At 34.1% G+C, this 16865-nt stretch overlaps 1 pseudogene; it reads right to left on the reverse strand.

Moving 5' to 3' along the window:
• Window positions 1-15389: 15389 nt before the first annotated feature.
• LOC136774880 (GPN-loop GTPase 3-like) lies at window positions 15390-16378 on the reverse strand (annotated as a pseudogene).
• Window positions 16379-16865: the final 487 nt, after the last annotated feature.

The raw sequence follows: 16865 nt of genomic DNA on the forward strand, positions 1-16865 counted from the left end.
TATTTATTTAATTCTTATTATTCACATACTGATAAAAAATTATACGTTTATAACATTTTATTAACCTTTACATGGTACACACGAGTCAAAATTATCCCAACATTAATTTAATTGTTATTAATATTACGTATAACTATCTCTTCGTTCGGAAATTTTTAAAAGTATTATAATTTCAACTCTACTTAAAAATCTTTTCTATTCTGAATTTAACATTTTGAAGAGCTCTTTAATATCTATTCAATTAGTTCAACTTAGTAATTATTCTTCCATGATCATTTATTTTGTCGGGGTCTACCAGAGCGAGCTTCAGTATGCCACCTATATTTTACTCAGATAGTGTACCACTTAAGGGTTAATCATTGTATATATTTGCTTAAATTATCTAAATTCTCATCCTCTTATAATGTTGCTCTTCTGAGATCTATATTAAAATAATAACTCCTCGCTTGAAACCAGTATATCCCATACTCCCTTGAATCGAATTACTTTTATAAAGCAGTCGTACATTTGGAGAAAACAGTTACCACTAAAATTATACTAATGAGGCACAGGTGTTTATAATTTTAATAATGATAAATTCTCTCGAATAACGGATGGGTTTTTTTTTTGGAAATAATCAATTTTTCAAAGCGTATGTGTTCTGTGTCAAAATAACGACTGTAAATCGTGACCTTTATTATTTATTAAACGAAACCTTAAAGCATGATCTTCCAATGACATTTCGTTCTCAGTCTCTTGAAAAACGTTCGTTTCTTTATTTATCCTTTAAGGTGTGCTTCGTCAAAAATAGGCCAGTTGAACTAACTCGCAATCAAGTGAGAAATTTTAAAAAGCCTTTTCCATAAGAGTTGTGTGACTTTAAATGGGACACAAAATACTATCATTGGTTTGAATTTACACTTAAATTGAAGATCATATGGAGCTTAATATAAGTTTTTTCAATCGAACTCTTAATTGATATTGCCTATTCTTGTAACTTGTCCCAAGAGTTTCTTAAGACCTTCTTATCATTTTTTATTATATTCAGTTATTTACGAGATATTCCGGTTTGATTTTATATACAGGAGTGGGTTTGTTTAAAATAGTATGCGTGACCGCTGCGCATACACACGCTCAATCGCTCACTTACGTATATAATGTCTTGGAAAACTCTGGAGATAAGCTATAAGATTATGCAATATAAGTATGATGTTTCATTTGCAAAATTCAAGACTGTTTTTACGTCACCTTTAAATTGGGTGTCAAAATCAAATGTACACAAGATACTACTTGGTGTTCACCTCAAAGTCACACAACTCTTATTAAAAACGTTTTTCTATTTCCTCACATGGTTGCGAGTTATTCAGATTTCCTATTTTAGATGAGACACCTTTCATTGTTTCAAATTTGCATAAAGAGTATATATAGTATATATATATATATATATATACACACATGAACGACGGAGTTAACCCCCTCACAGGTATAACTTAGGACCTACATTACTTTTTCTTAAACCGCTCTAATAGTAGTTCTATGTGAAAAATATTACATTAAACATTTGTATTAATATATTTTATTTCTGCAATTACCACAAACACTATAAAATTGTTAAAGTATGTATGTTTTCATTAAGTGACTATCATCATAACTTTGTAACATGTAAATAATAAATAATTTTATATTTTCTATTTTAAGTATTAAACAATTTTTTTGTATATTCTTCTTCTTCTTCATATAGCATATACAGTACGTATAATGTTTCACTTGCATTTAGAAAACATTGTATTTAAAAACAAAATATGTAAAAAACTTTTAAAAATTATTTTTAAAGATTTATCAAGTATTTTTTTCAGTTCTACTTTGGGCGGAATGTCGAATGACAGTCGGTTTGAGTTTTTTAAAATAGAGCTCCTTATTTTTATTGCATATTCTTCTAATTTATATCATTCTTTCTGAAACTCCCTTTCTATTTCTTTATTTCATGCAGTTGTTTACAAGATATTTTAGTTTGAAATTGTTTGTAGGTGTGTGTATTACAGAAGTAGTGTGCTTCATCGCTACGCGTACAGGCGCATAGTCGTTCATCTGCAGAATTTAAATAAAAATATCTGCTTGTAATCGACGACATGAAATGTACAAATGAAAACAGGATTTTAAACTAATCTTGGAATAAGCACCCAATAATGTGTAACAAAGAGTACGGAGTATGGAAATGTCTTGTTGTATGATCTACAATACGTATAACTTAATATTAAACTGATGAGAAAACTACATGATAGATTTTTAAAAATATTTTCATTATAAAAAGCATTGTTTGCAAAATGTTCGTAACTTTTTAGACGCTCTGTATAATTCGAAAGATGCAAATCTTTAAAATGTTATATTTGTGATATAGTTATTAGTGAATTGGTGCCCTTATTTTTTTAGTTCTTATAAAAAATATATTAATATTACAGGGTGTTAGAAAAAGGGCTAAAAGATTACATATTTTTCGAAAATTTAAAGATTTTAATACCGTTAAGAAGTCAAAAATAACTTTGTATATGCAAAAATTATACAACATTCCTCTTATGCCTGCTAATTTTATTAATCTTTCATTTAATATACTTGCAAAAGAAATTGAAGATGATAATGAAATAGCAGCAGATTTAAGGCCTTTATTAAATTATATGAGGAAATATTGGATTCGTAAAATAAATCCACAGGTTTTATCTGCCTATAATTCTAAAGTGAGAACAATTAACGTGATAGAACGTTATCACAGATATTTAAAAGAAGTCATGGGTCGTCATCCACCTTTCTGTAGATTTATTTGTAAGTATGTTTTAAAAAATGATATACATTCATTAATTTTTAATCTTTGAATTACGATGCAATAAGGAAAGTATTTATTTTCTTCGTTTTTACACAAATTTAAATAAAGATTTTTAATAAGGAACAACAATAATTATACACCGCCTGGGCTACCTAAGCATTTTCCTAAGATAAATATTTCCCATAATACAGGGAAATTGAAACGACCTGTAATTTAGAATAATAAAATTTAATTAGTTAGGTTCAAACTTAAAAAGAAAACAACCAATTTAAAAGATCGGAACATAAAATCATATACAAAGCCTGAATTTAAAACGATTTATAGCACGTATGCAAGAGGACATTGATCTCTAAATTAATCAAAGAATGCCCTCTCCCATATAAAGCTTTTTATTTTTGAAAATCTTGTTTATTTGCATTTAGAAAGATTTCTTATGTGTATGCACTTTAAGGCATGAAATTAACGGCTTCTGTATATTATTATTCAACTGCTGACTTTTATGTAAATTTAGAACCTTTTACAAGTAGCTTGATAGAAAGTCTTTAACAACATTCTATGATATGATGGAACTAAATTCAAAGATTGAATGTATTTTAATTTTATAATATATTTAAAGAAAATCAATTTAAAACGAAACTAAATATATTGGCATAATGATACTCAATCTAATTAATGTATTGCGCGCAAAAGTTTAATAACCGTCAAAACAATATCAAAATTTGTAAATGTTTTCAATCCTTCTTTGTACTAATTTGATTATTGGATTTAGTCCTACTCTCGTAAATATTTTTTCAACGCTTTTGGTCTGTATATCTTAAGGTTTTACGTCCCCCTATTTTTTACTCTGTCTATAGAATGAAAAAATTAAAAAACAAAAATACTGAGGTGACAAACCTTTTATTTCTTATTTTAATCATAAAAGGATTAACGAATACATATTTCTACATAATTTGTATTAAATTAATACAGCAACTTAATAAGAAAATAGTTTATTTTAGTCAGGACACAAACATTCCAGATTTACAGAAAAAAGGTTTAACGCCCGCGGCAAACTATACTGAATTTAAAGCTGGTTTACTTCTTAGATTTGTTAGGACCAACAATATTTTTACATTTACTTCACAGCTGATTTACTTCACAGCTGAATAGTTATTGGTCTTCACAAATCTAGCGAGCAATCTGGCACGAAGTTCAGTATGGTGTGCTGTGAGCTTAAGACAGTTTTCTAGATTTCTATGTACTAACATAGGTTTTGTACTCAATGTCTCAATTATTACTAATAAGTTTGCAGTTATGTCACACATACTCCAATATTATTATAGAAAGCTATCAAATCACAATATATTCATACATGTAAAAATTGTCTATTTCAGCTAAATTGATGTACATAATAAGAATAATATTTATACAAGTAATTAATAGCTGAGGGCAAATTTTGAAATTTGTAAATAACAAAAACTTAAAGCTAAATAAATGGCTTAAAGTAAATTGGAAAAAATTAAGGAGTTCCAATCTATCAAATGGAAATAAAGAAATATCCACTTTTTTAACTCGTGCAGCATTTAATAACGAAACATGCATGAAGAAAATAAATAAAATTATAAATAATAAAGGTAATAATATAAAAAAAGTACTATATTATTATATTAAGCTACTGGTAGATAATAAACCAATGAAACAGTACAAGGGTATAAATGTATTTAATTTAATTACAAAGTAGAATAACCCTTTGTCTTTAAACCGGTCTTCTGTGTATGGGGTAAAATAAGTAAATAATTAATTTTCTACTAAATTGCTTCATTTATTTCATAACATGAGAAAATGTATCCTTCAAATATTTATTTATGATTGATACGCGAATTACACGACTCCGAACATTACAGTAAAATCTGTTCTAAATTTCTCGAGATTACTGACAGAGTTAAGATAGACGAGCACGAAAGATAGATTTACAGACTAACATTGCCGAAAAAAAGTTTAAACACGAGAAGTTAATATTTTTATTCTATTTCAGAACACTTGATGCAAATGGACTACGGAAACATAGTCAAATTATATAAAGATTGGTGATTTATATGAAAATAATAGCACACAACAATATACAATTCATGTTAATTTTCGTTATAACTAACTTATAATACAAAAATAAAATAAATTAATAATTGTAAAAATATCTTAAAAATCAATTTATTTGAAAAGATAAGTATAATCGATGCATGACATAAAATTGAGAAAAGTTACAAAAAGTTTTCAGCGTATTTAAAAAATTGTAAATAATGAACCTATAGTAAAATAAATATTTCTCTTGAGCTTGAAAAACAATTAATATTGACATAAAACTTTACAAAATTCTAACTAGAGCAATTTTGATAATCAATGTAGCTGCGGAGTAAAATGTATTATCAGCTTATATAGAAAACATTAATTCTTCTTTTCTAATAATAATATGTATAAGCTGACATTTCAAATAACATAACCCATTCCTACAAATTTATGTTCGAGCTGTCACTTTCACCTTACACTATATTTTTGTCTGTCTGTAGTACCATGAATAACGTCACTTTCCGACGGCAGAGTAGTACTACCAACTCAAAATATTTCTACACCACTTTCATAAAAATGTGTAGATTGGATGCGCACAAAAAAAAATTATGGGTGTTATGACATTGTACCGACAATGATTGTGCAAAATACTTCCCAGGAAACACGCACTTACTGGAAGATTCTGCATATCCTATACAGGGTGTAACGAAACGACCGCCTTTTCTCGTAACTGGAGGTTCGGGGTGACAAACTGAGTGCACGTGTAAAATTTTGCTCGAATCATTCAAGGGGTTTAAAAGTTATTTACATTTTAAAATCACCCTTTTTCAGTCCTTTTCGAACGACTTTGACTGCACAATGGAAAGTGGAGAAAGTGAAAAAATAATTGATGAACACCCCAATAGAATGTAAAAATTATCGATTGCGCGCGATAATATTTTGCTATTTATTCCATTAATTTGGCTATCAGATCAATTTTAAAAATAGCAAAATCCTTTTCATTACATTTCCAATTCAATTCAGTACAGTTATCATTGACTGAATTTATGGAAAAAGCGAAAAGACGCAATGAAAAGGAAAGTATTAAAAACTAAGATGTCGCGCGAACGCACTGATAATTTAATAGGAAACGCATGAGGGCATTCTCTTTCTACTAACGAAGCTAAAGAGAATGATTCAAAATCAATACATTGATGATAGAGAAAACTAAACTTACCCATTTAATGTTCTCCAAGTTCTTTTACATCGAAGTTTTCGAAAAAGCTTCAAACTGGCTCTTCGATGATTTCCAGAAAGCACACTATCACTGTTTTTGCATTTAAGCACTCGTGAATTTAAACAAATTAGGTATTAACCTACGTTTCTTCAAAACACTGGTTAATTTGACACTTTTGAACTGTTTGAATTAGGCTGATTAAGAGTAGTCGAAACGAATTACTTATTATTTCTCCTCTCTGTGTCTCTCTCTCTCTCTTTCTCTTCAGCATACTTCCAACAGTTCAAAAGTGTCAAATTAACCGGTGTTTTGAAGAAACGTAGGTTAATACCTAATTTGCTTAAATTCGCGAGTTTTTAAATGCAAAATCAGTGATAGGGTGCTTTCTGGAAATCATCGAGGAGCCAGTTTAAATCTTTCTTAAAAACTTTAATGTAAAAGAACTTGGAGAACATTAAATGGGTAAGTTTAGTTTTCTCTATCATCAATATATTGATTTTGAATCATTTTCTTTAGCTTCGTTAGTAGAAAGAGAATGCCCTCATGCGTTTCCTATTAAATTATCAGTGCGTTCGCGCGACATCTTAGTTTCTGATACTTTCCTTTTCATTGCGTCTTCTCGCTCTTTCCATAAATTCAGTCAATGATAATTGTACTAAATTGAATTGGAAATGTAAAGAAAAGGATTTTGCTATTTATTCCATTAATCTGATAGCCAGATTAATGGAAGAAATAGCAAAAGTATTATCGCGTGCGATCGATAACTTTTACATTCTAATTGGGGTGTTCATCAATTGTTTTTTCACTTTCTTCACTTTCCATTGTGCAATCAAAGTCGTTCGAAAAGGACCGAAAAAGGGTGATTTTTAAATGTAAATAACTTTTAAACCTCTTGAACGATTCGAACGAAATTTTACACGTGCACTCAGTTTGTCGCCCCGAAACTCCAGTTACGAGAAAAGGCGGTCGTTTCGTTACACCCTGTATATCTAAAATTCTATTAACACCCTATAAAGACAATGGCCATTTAAACGATATGCAAATTAATTATAACAGAAAATTCTCTAGCACCAGAATGATTATAGAGCGAACTTTTGGCCTTTTAAAAGGAAGATTTAGAAAGTTAAATTACATTTACATGTTTAATAAGGATATAATTCCTTTAGTGATTTTGGCCTGTTGTATATTGCACAATATTTGCATAAATAATGAAGATGATCCCTTCGAGTTAGTTGAAGCAATTGATGATGATGAAGAAAGTATAAATAATGACATTATCAATGACATTTTTATAGACGGAGAGGAAAAGAGGGAGTTAATTACTACCTTATTAAATTCAATGTAACGTATACTCTTAAATGTTTTTATGAATAAAGTTTTGTGAACTGAAACTTCTTTTTCCATTATGTTAATTTCATTAATAGTTTTTCTCTAATGATGCATTTATGTATATGGATGTAGTAACTAATGTACTCAATATAATGATCCATAAGCGAAGAAGGTAAGAGAATAAATACAATTTCAATTTCAACTTCAAATAAACTTTATTCGTCATAAAATTTATATATATGAAAAAATTATATCATATATTTTTCAACAATTATTAGATTAGTGATTATAGAATCAAAATATTTAGAAATATAATATGTCAACACAATTACAATTTTTTTTTATTTCAAACATTTAAAATCAGTTTAAATGTATCAGTATTATGCCGAAATATACTATTTTTCTCCAAAGTTTAAAATATTTGACTTAATTGACAGCCGTAATCCATGGAGAAGATGCATGTAGAAAAATTGTTGAGAAATAAATTTATCGTACGTCGATATGCTCACTGCGCATATGTGAGCCAAACGTTGTATCAAGGCGCCGGAGCGCACTACTTGCGTTTTCGGTATTGTACGTTAGTTGTAGCTCCGCGACCGTTGCCCACGTAACGTGTGTAACGAAGAAGCATTGCCAATAAAGCATACTTACAGAAAAGTTTATCTTTCTGTTAAATCCCATCGTCCCTCTTTCCTTTCGATAATCTCAACAGGTTATGGGCCCAGGCAAGCAGCCTGCGTAACACTGGATTATCGAGGTCAGAGAGAGAACGATAGAGAGAGAAAACGGTTATCTCGATTCTTTCCTCCTTTGTGGCCGACACGTGGTCGCCATCATAGTGTACCAGTAAACGCGTACGGGAAAATAATCGAACGGAAATGGCGGAATCAACTCTGATAAAGAACATCAAGAAGTTTGATGGCTCGAATTTTCAAGCGTGGAAATTTCGAATGAACTCGATGCTTATTGCGAACGCGATAAAAGACGTCGTAACGGGCAAGCGAGTGATGCCGGCAAGCGCAGACTCTGCCGATGGCAAAAAGTGGATGAAAGACAACGCGACGGCCATGTGCATAATTTCCTCGTCGATAGAGGATTCCCAGCTCGACTGTATGCTCGACTGCAATACAGCGAAGCAAATGTGGGACAAATTGGTGAGAATTCACGAGCAAAAATCAGCGTCAAACAAGATGCTCTTGCTACAAAAGTTCCACGGACATCGCATGGAATCAAACGAGTCGGTTGTACAACACGTTTCCCGGGTACAAAACATGGTGTCTCAGCTGAAGGATCTGGGAGAAGCAATCTCGGACACGGCTATAATGGCGAAGGTTCTTGGCAGCCTACCGGTAAAGTATAACGCTCTCCAGACAGCGTGAGACAGTGTACCCGAAGAAAGGCAAATCCTTGATAATCTATTAGAACGATTATTAAAGGAAGAAAGAAGACTCGAAGGTGACGATGACGTCACTCGAGCGTTAGCCGCTGTTAGTCTTGGCGGGAACAAAAGGAAAAGTTCGCCGCGAATCAAAACAATAACAGTGAGAAACCCCGCGAGAGTAGAAATACAAGTGTCGAGTGTTTCTATTATAAGAGGAAAGGACACCTTGCTCGCGATTGCCGGAAAAAGAAAAGGGACAGAGACTACACCGGTGAAAGTCCTCGCGAGTGTGCGTTTGTCGCTTCGACAAGTGAACAGAAACAGCGACAAGTAAAATCAGAGACAGTGCCGAGTGGTGAGGTCGTAGAACGACTCATGGCAATCGACACAAGCGATGTCTGGATTACCGACAGCGGTGCGTCCAGGCATATCACTTACCGACGGGACTGGTACAGTGAATTCGAACCAAGCAGTGGCGAGTCCATATCGCTCGGGGACAATGGCGTGTGCGACGTAACCGGTAGCGGCACTGTACTCATCGATAGACTTGTGAACGGAAAATGGTGTGAGGCTCGAATCGAAAACGTGCTCTACGTTCCGAAGATTCGAAAGAACCTGTTTTCAGTCGGCGTATGCACTAAAAAAGGTTTCGATGTTTTGTTCAATAGAAAACTAGTGACAATTAACCGTGATGGTGAGGTTTTCGGTGTCGGTGTGCAACAAGACAATCAAATTTACCGAATGCTCTTCAGAGCAAGAAAACCAAGTAGTCAAAAAGAGGCAAATGTATCAACTGTCAACTTCCGTGTCTGGCATGAACGAATGGGACACGTAAACAATAAAGTTTTGCGCGAAATGACGCAAAGGGGTTAATTCGCGGTGGGAAATTAGCGGACATTGACAATTTCTTCTGTGAATCGTGTGCCTTCGGAAAAGCACACAGGCTTCCGTTCAAAAGGAACGAGACAAAAAGAACCACAAAACCGGGAGAATACATACATTCGGACGTATGCGAACCATTCTCAACAGAGTCGATCGGTGGTGCAAGATTCTGCATAATCTTCAAGGACGATGCATCAGGATTTCGGTATGTGTACTTCATGAAACACAAATTTGATGTTTTCGAAATTTTCAAGAAATACGAAAAGCTGATCGACAACAAATTCGGCAAGCCGATGAAGGTGCTACGTACGGACAATGGTCGAGAGTATTGCAACCGTGAAATGAAGCGATATCTCGAGACTCGTGGAATCGAGCTGGTAACCACGGCACCTTACACTCCCCAACAGAACGGGAAAGCCGAGCGCGACAACAGAACGATCATCGAGAGTGCGCGCACAATGATAACGGCAAAGAAACTTCCTCTGTCGCTGTGGGCGGAAGCAGTCGGTACAGCAGTGACCGTGCTCAACCGAGTTCTGGCTACCGGTAAGGAGAAAACTCCATACGAGATCTGGTTTGGGAAAACACCAGATGTGTCTCTTTTTCGAGTGTTCGGATCGGATACGTACATGCATATCGACAAACAATTTCGCAAGAAATTAGATCCGAAGGCCACAAAGTTGATCCTAGTTGGATATCAGAACGACTCGATGAACTACCGTCTGTACAATCCACAGCATAAGAAAATATCCGTGTCGAGAGATATCACATTCAACGAGAGGTCGCAACTTAGGGCAGAAAAAGAGGAAGAACTCGAATTCAATCTTCGAGCAGACGAAAATGAAGAAGTGGCAGAACCGTTCGAGCAGCAACCAGAGGAAGCGTACCAGGATGCTCAGGGAGAACCTGAAAGAAACGAACAAAGAGAAGATCCTCGAGAAGAAGATCGGCAACAACCAGAAAATAACAGACAACTGCGGGACCGTGCAAACATCCGACGACCCATAAGGTATGAGGTCGACTTCGCTGAATATAATCTGCCAAACACATTTCAGGAGGCGATGAACAGTGCCGAGGCAGAAAATTGGGCCAAGGCGATTCAGGAAGAGTTCGACGCGCACGAGCAGAACGAGACTTGGTCGATCGTACCAAGAAAAACGGATCGAAAGCCCATAGATTCAAAATGGGTGTTCAAGGTTATACGAGACACCTTAGGCGACGGATGCCGGTACAAAGCGAGACTTTGTGCACGAGGTTTTCAACAGAAAGAGGGACTTGACTACACGGAGACCTTTTCGCCAGTCGTGAGATACGACTCATTGAGAGTTCTATTTGCCATGGTGGCTGAACAGGACTTGGAGCTCACACAATTCGATGTGAGAACAGCCTTTCTTCACGGTGAGCTGAAGGAAGAGATCTACATGGAAATACCGGAGGGACTCAACACCAAGAAAGAAGAAAAACGTGATTTCGTGTGTAAATTAAACAAATCGTTGTACGGCTTGAAACAAGCACCCAGGTGCTGGAACAAAAAATTTCGCGAGTTCCTAGAAAAATATCAGTTTCGCGAAACGGAAGCCGACAAATGTATCTTTCGAGGACGGGTAGACGGTGTAGATGTATTTTTAGCACTTTTTGTAGATGACGGACTCATCGCAGCAAAAACAAGTGAAGCCCTCGAGTCAGTAATAAAATCATTAGGAAAAGCGTTCGATATTACGATCGGGGATGGAAAATTATTTGTCGGGGTACAAATAGAACGAGATCGAACAAAGAAAACCATATTCATGCATCAACAAGCGTACGTAAAGAAAATCCTTAATAAATTTAAGATGATCGATGCAAAAGCTGCAAGTGTTCCTGCCGACCCGCACGCGCGACTAGTTCCAAACGATCAAGACGATGAAAACCCAAGTAAAGTACCGTTTCGAGAAGCAGTGGGTTCGTTAATGTTTCTTGCGGTTGTGACGCGGCCGGATATCGCGTATTCGGTGAGTTCAGTTAGTAAATTTCTTAGCAATCACAATGAGAGCCACTGGCAAGCGGTGAAACGAATTTACCGGTACTTAGTCGCAACAACAAAAGTCGGAATAATGTACAAAAGCGGCGGGAGTAACTCGGAGTTACAGCGGTTCTCAGACTCAGATTTCGTAAGCGACGTGGTGACGCGTAGATCTACTACAGGGTATGCGTTTTGTCTATCAAACGGGGTCGTGACGTGGTCGTCTCAACGACAAAAGCTAGTCACACTCAGCACAACGGAAGCCGAGTATGTCGCGGCAGCAGCGGCTGCGAAAGAGGCCATTTGGCTGAGGAAACTGTTAAATGATCTCGGGTGTCTACCGGTAAATGCGACAGTTTTACAAGTAGACAATCAAAGTGCAATCCGGTTAATCAAAAATCCGGAGTTCCATAAGCGAACCAAACATATAGACATTAAGCATCACTACGTTCGCGAGACTGTGGAAAGTGGGGAGATATCGGTAGAATATGTTCCTACGGATCAGCAGCTAGCTGATATATTCACCAAAGCACTTCCAAAGAGACAGTTTCAGCATCTATGTAACGGTTTAGGCATAGGGTTCTCGACGCACTCAAACGGCGGGAGTGTTGAGAAATAAAGTTATCGTACGTCGATATGCTCACTGCGCATATGTGAGCCAAACGTTGTATCAAGGCGCCGGAGCGCACTACTTGCGTTATCGGTATTGTACGTTAGTTGTAGCTCCGCGACCGTTGCCCACGTAACGTGTTTAACGAAGAAACATTGCCAATAAAGCATACTTACAGAAAAGTTTATCTTTCTGTTAAATTCCATCGTCCCTCTTTCCATTCGATAATCTCAACAAAAATATTTGTTTCATTTTCAATTTTTATATTTAGTGTTCTGTGCTGGGATTCTGTAACTTCCCAGCGATGATTGTCGTTATCGCTAACTACCGATAGTTCTCGCTTACAGTAACGAAAACAGCGATTCTGTAACTTCCGTCTATATGGATTTAGTAACTAGTTACCGACAACTTTCGGTAATTGAATCGAGTTACCGAGAGATATCGCTAAGAGCGATTCTGTAACACAAAGTTTTCGATAATTGTCGTTAAAAATGTCTCTCGGTCGCTACCGAATTCTATCGCTAACTTAACGACGACCGTGATAGGCGTCGGTAGAAGTTTACCGAGAAAGTAAATATAATAAATGTCACAAATATTTCTTAAATTAATATTTAGAAATCACAAAAAAGTACTTATAATAAATTTTCTTTATAAATTAAGGCTTACAGTAAAAATCGTAGAAAATAAAATTTAATATTTTTCCAATTTTTATATTTAAAAATAACTATATATAAATATATATATATATATATAGATGATATTATCATTATATTTATTATTTAATTGACTTATATATTTCAAAGAGTTTATGCCCAAAATGACTTGCAAGCTTTTCAATATTAAAAATTGGCTTCCAAATTTTTTAATTTCTCCACATTTTCCTTAGGTTTAACTCGCTCAACATTAGCTTTGCATTATGGCTCTTTCTATCGTAAACTGGTATCATTTCTGACTGCTTCTATTAAATATTACAGCTCAAGCCTGTACAATGACACAATAAACACGTTATTGTAATTCAATCTGAAATAAAATCTCACTAAGTACCAAAAAATATGTTACATATTATAATATAAAATTAATTGTTATTCTTATAAAAAATTAAATTTGAATAATTCTTTTGGAGATAATAATAATTTCTTTCTATTCTAATTAGGGAAGCGTAGATAAATATTTGGTTTTAATACTTTTTTATATTATACTTGAATATTAAATAACGTTTAGAAAATATTGATCTACTTTTCTTTAATCGTAGTAATAAGAAAGTTTTATTGTCTCCTGGAAAATTGTTTGTATATATAATAAGCAGAAACTGTTATTGTCTCATGGAAAATTATTCTTATATGTGATATAACCTATCGGGCAGTTGAAATCCATATGAGTTTAAAGAAAAGAAAAAGCTGAACATGCATTTTATTAATGATTTCCATACCTGTTGGATACATTCAAATTACCCGCGTTTAAGAAGGGAGTGTTCTTCGGTAACGACTAGGGGGCCTCAGTTAGTGGAGTATGGATCACGTGACCCCTCTCGCACTCCCCGATTAAGAAAGCGCGTAAGTGGGGGGCTTCGCGACACTCACTCTCTCGACAGCTTATGTTAGCGATACACGTGCGATGTTTGGACAACATTTTTGTTAAAACAAAGGTTTGTAAAGGTGGACCACCAAGTTCGTGGGTCAACCTCCAACCAAGAAGGAAAGGTCTTTCCCACCACGTTCGTGGGTTTTTACCTCAAATTAAGGTTAGTCGAAAATAAATACAATTAATCAAATTATGGTGTAATACTTTGTAGTAAACAGTTTAAACCTGTCTGTCTGTCTGTTGCGACCTCCTCCCTGGATCATAGGAATATGATAGGAGACATAATTCTTAACAGTTGGTAAAAGTAACGAACAATACCTGAGATTTTAGCATATGTTTATCAAAAATCTTAACAATTTCTTTTAATTAATATGCTCCTGATAAGCACCGATGCACATAAATGTTGAAAGTATACTTCTCCTTGGCATAGTGTTAAAGATATATAAATATTAATCTTATTTCATCGAGTCAGCTGTAGCATCAGCAACGAAACTGGCAATGGAAATGTTCTTTCTCAATTTAATCTGAAAAATCAATTTCACAAATACCAAACAATATATGACATATTATATTGTAAAATTCATTTCTATATCTAATCGTAGTAAACGGAAACTTTATTAACTCCTGGAAAAGTGTTCGTATATATGATATAACCTATCGGACAGTTGAAATCCATATGAGTTTAAAGAAAAGAGAAAGTTAAACATGAATTTTGTTAATGATTTCCATACCTGGATGATTAACATATGTTTATAAATATCTTAAAAATTTCATTTAATTATTATGCTCCTGATAATCTCCGATGCACATAAATGTAGAAAGTATATTTCTCCTTGGCTCAGTGTTGAAAATATTAATCTTATTTCATCCAGACAGGGCTACTATCCTCAGCAATGAAAATAGAAATGTTCTATCTCAATTTATCTGAAACAGAAATTTCACAAAGTACCACAAAGTATATTAACATCCTGTATTGTGAAATATAATGTTATACTTATCTAATAATTGTCGACTCCTTATGTCATTATTATTCGTATTTATTTATCATTTCGAAAATTTAACGCATTCACTAATATAGCAATAATTAACCTCACTGTATTATATATAAATAACCTCACATTACAATTGACAGTTAACAGTATTCGCCGGATTAATTATATCGATTACATCGATTTTATTTGATAGTTCAGAACACTGGTTTTTTCATTAAGTATAACTGGTTGGCAACACTGAGAAAAAATGACGTCATTTTCCTTAGCGGTTAACTTCAGCCCGAGACATAAATTCTGGCTGGAAAAGAAGAAGATTATGGAGAAGAATCTCAATTTTCAATATATATATAGCTAACCGAGTATGAGATCTCTGGATTGCGTGAACCGATTTTGATGTTCGTGGGCTCAAATGAAAGCTTGTACAAAACCATTTTAAGAAAAGCTTTATTTAAATCATCACAATTGATCATTCATTGAAATAAATTGGTTTAAAAATTGAGACGGCCAAACTTGCTGTATAAGTTACACGGTAGTGCTCGGCGGTACAGACATGTCATTATCTACTTTTATATGTACTTGCCGTCGAGACACTACCGTGTCTCTTGATATCTGCTATACTTTCCTCATCTTTGATATTCAATGGATAAGAACGAAATAGGCTGTAATACTCAATTAGCTTACCAAGAGCTTTTGTCAATTAGCAAATATTTTCTATTCCAAGGGTCATTGCTTAAATCTGACAATAAACTATGTAGATTAGTCTCTAAGTAACCATCAATATGTTTTCTCGCACTCTTTTATAATAAATCTACATTGCTTAAAATATTTACATGAGATCAAAATTTATCATAACACTAAAAGCAGCAATGGTGTCAAATAAAAACTTAACTCCATCTACTATAAATTGACGGTCTACTAAAAATACAACAAATATATGAAAATTTAGATATTCTAGCATGTTCATCATTTGGTGCGTAACTGTCATGTGTCTGTACAGTTCAATTTGGCCTGAACAATCAAAGATTATATAATCATCATCTACATCTCCTTATTTTTCATATTAGTAGATGGAATTCTTCTCCAAATATCTGAAAATAATACAACAAAATATATCTCTAAAAACTCGAAAATGTATTTACAAATTTTAATATCTTATTAGTCTCTCAATTATATGGATCTTAATCCGTGCAAAATACAAGGCCTCTGTTTGGTCGAATTCTCAATTCATCATCCTCTATAGCATCGTCTAATTGAATTAATTGTCTAATATCCACATATGGCTCAGTCTCAAAATATTCAGCTGCTAAATCCAAATTGATTACTTCCACTACTTTTTTCTCATCCAATGCTTGTTGTTGCTTTATTTAACAATATGTTTACTGCCTATCATTTATAAATATTTAATAATAATACGAGGTTATGAGCAGAAACTGTGATAATTCTTACTTTTCCACTATCTGCAACTCCCGTTACTAATTGAACATATCTCACTTTTATTATATTAAAGTAAATATTAGTTTCCGCAACTAATTGAGCGTAACTCATATTTATTTTATTAAAATAAAAGAATATGCACCATGTATGTACAACGCTTTGACATATCACTGCCTTGCGCATGCGTTTGGATTCACACCTATAGCACCAACACGTTCGGACTATGTCGGAAGAGTGGTGGAGAAGGACAGAAGATGCCGGGGATAGGCTTCCAATGTGAAAGAGTGAGACTTCCGAGCGAGACAACAATTTTCGGTCGGAAGAAGAAGAAAAGCTGAAACTAAAATAGCTGATCGTAATTGCTCAATCTTGGTATCTCAGCATTGAGTGTACTGATTTAGACGTTTGTAGTCTCATTCGAAAGCTTATAATCGATTTATATAATGAAAGTTTCATTAAAATTTTCATTAAATGAACTGATCGGAAAATATATCCATCGGAAGAATCGAGAGGTATAGTTTGGTTCAATCTTTGCTTAAGTGTAAGTAGCGTCGCGCGGCTCGTATTTTTTTAATTACTTGCCGCGTAACACTACCGT

The sequence above is a fragment of the Prorops nasuta genome, unplaced genomic scaffold (genome assembly GCF_024137725.1).
Source record: "Prorops nasuta isolate Cenicafe-Biocafe unplaced genomic scaffold, Cenicafe_Pnas_1.2 PNAS00007, whole genome shotgun sequence".
In the NCBI taxonomy this organism is placed as follows: domain Eukaryota; kingdom Metazoa; phylum Arthropoda; class Insecta; order Hymenoptera; family Bethylidae; genus Prorops; species Prorops nasuta.